This window comes from Tachyglossus aculeatus, chromosome 10 (assembly GCF_015852505.1).
Source record: "Tachyglossus aculeatus isolate mTacAcu1 chromosome 10, mTacAcu1.pri, whole genome shotgun sequence".
In the NCBI taxonomy this organism is placed as follows: domain Eukaryota; kingdom Metazoa; phylum Chordata; class Mammalia; order Monotremata; family Tachyglossidae; genus Tachyglossus; species Tachyglossus aculeatus.
The window spans coordinates 57,750,306-57,752,839 of record NC_052075.1 but is presented as its reverse complement, the minus strand read 5'-3'; positions in this window follow the sequence as shown (position 1 = coordinate 57,752,839).

Genomic DNA, 2,534 nt, shown 5'->3' with positions numbered 1-2,534 from the left:
CTTTTCTTTCCATGGGTCCTTCAGCCCTATTGTCCTGTAGTTTGCTTTTCCACAGCTAGTCAATCAATCATATTTTTTGAGCACTTACTGTGTGCAGAGCCCTGTACTAAGCACTTGAGAAATAATAATGATAGTGTTTGTTAAGTGCTTAATAAATAAGATTGATTTATTGATGAGACAGAAGGCAATTGCCTGCGTCTTGTGCTTGTCTTGACCTGTTGAAGCCCACCCTCTATCCTTTTGTACACCCATTGCATGTTGGAAGAAACTGAGTCTTAAGGAAGCACTGAGTTCTTGATCCCAAATGATTTGCCTCCTACTTTCTGACCCTTCTATCATCATCTTCGTCATAGAGAAGCAGCGTGGTTCAATTGAAAGAGCACGAGCTTTGGAGTCAGAGGTCATGGGTTCAAATCCCGCTGCAGCAACTGTCAGCTGTGTGACTTTGGGCAAGTCACTTAACTTCTCTGTGCCTCAGTTACCTCATCTGTAAAATGGGGATTAAGACTGTGAGCCCCCCGTGGGACAACCTGATCACCTTGTAACCTCCCCAGTGCTTAGAACAGTGCTTTGCACATAGTAAGCACTTAATAAATGCCATTATTATTATAATCATCATCCCCCTCATCATCATCACCATCAGTATTTACTTGGTTTTCTTACTGTGCACAGAACACTGTTATTGATGCCTACTCTATGTACTGGAAATCTTCTGAGTTCCTTAGAGTAGAAGCTTCTTTGTAGGCAGGGAACAAGTCTGATGGTTCTGTGGGACTTCCCAAATGCTTAGTACGGTGCTCAGTGCTTAGTACAGCACTATGCACACAGTAAATGCTTTAGAAATATTAGTGCTACTACTACTACAGTACATTGCATTCATTAGGTGCTCGATAAATACTATTACTACTATTGCTTTCTTTCCTTTTTCTTTTATTTCTTTTATGGTATTTGTTAAGTGCTTACTGTGTGTCAAGCTCTGTTCTAAGCACTGGGGTAGACACAAGTTTATCAGGTGGGATACAGTCCCTGTCTTAAGTGGGGCTCACGGTCTAATTAGAAGGGAGAAACAGACCTTGAATCCTTATTCTTGCAGTTGTGGAAACTGAGCACAGAGAAGTTAAGTGACTTGCCCAAGATCACACAGCAAGAAATTGGCAGAGCAGGACTTAGAACCAAGGCTCCCTAGATCCCAGGTCCTTCTGTGAAGAGACAAGGGTGCAGGGCACTGTACAAGGTCCCTCATGGGCACAGTACCCAGTACACAACAAAAATCAGAAGCACAGTCCCTGCCCTCGAAGAGCTTAGTCTAATGGGGGAGAAGAGTTGAGGTGAGTTATATTCATTCATTCATTCATTCATTCATTCAATTGTATTTATTGAGCTCTTACTGTGTGCAGAGCACTGTACTAAGCGCTTGGGAAGTACAAGTCGGTGACATATAGAGATGGTCCCTACCCAACAACGGGCTCATAACTGAAGCAGCGTGGTTCAGTGGAAAGAGCCCGGGCTTTGGAGTCAGAGGTCATGGGTTCAAATCCCAATTCCATAACTTGTCAGCTGTGTGACTTTGGGCAAGTCACTTAACTTCTTTGTGCCTCAGTTCCCTCATCTGTAAAATGGGGATTAAGACTGTGAACCCCTCGTGGGACAACCTGATCACCTTGTAACCTCCCTAGTGCTTAGAACAGTGCTTTGCACATAGTAAGCACTTAATAAATGTCATTAAAAAAACTGATTAATTAAATTCACCAAAAAAGATGAAAACAGGTGAACAGAGTCTTCAGAGCAGCAGGAAATCTCCAGACAAAATGGTTTCCTCCTTCCTCCTCCAACATTTTCTCATCCTTTTCTGTGCTGGAGCAGGGGAGACATTAACTGGTCATGGAGAGTTAACGGTCTTAGCCCCTGTTACTTCATCCTCCTGTGTCTGATTTTAACATTTGGTTCCTTTCCTGCAGGGACAGGGTCAACAAACTTTGATGTTCTTTCTCAAGCATTTAGTAGAGCACTCTGCACAAAGTAAGTGCTCAGTATATGGTACTGGATGATTGACTACTGTCCTGAGCCTTCAAGTCAGTTCAGTCTATAGGAGTCTGTTCTCTGCTCCCCTAAGGACCATTTGGGTTGCAGCAGGAGGGAGGAAGTCTAGACACTTGATGAACAGGACATGGAAATCTGCTCGGAGTGTTTAAAAGAAATGGGGAGTCAATGCTCTGCTGGGTGGACAGAGATGCAGGTCAGCCCGGAGTAGGGGGATGGATGAGATGACCTCTTGGGGAACCCCCCTCAGTGGATGAATTATGAACCCCAGCTTCTCAGCAGGCTTTTCATTCCTGATGCCTGTTTTGGGCCTAAATTAATCAGACAATTGCTTCTGTGCTGGTGTAGGCAAAGGTTGGGTCCATCCTAGCAAATTATCCACATAATCCACCCCTCAAGGTGTACTTTGGTCTAAATGATCTTGACAGCATAGGCTCAAGTGGGGCTCAGGGATCAGAAATTACCAGATGACCTGAGTTTTTGAGGGGCTTGAA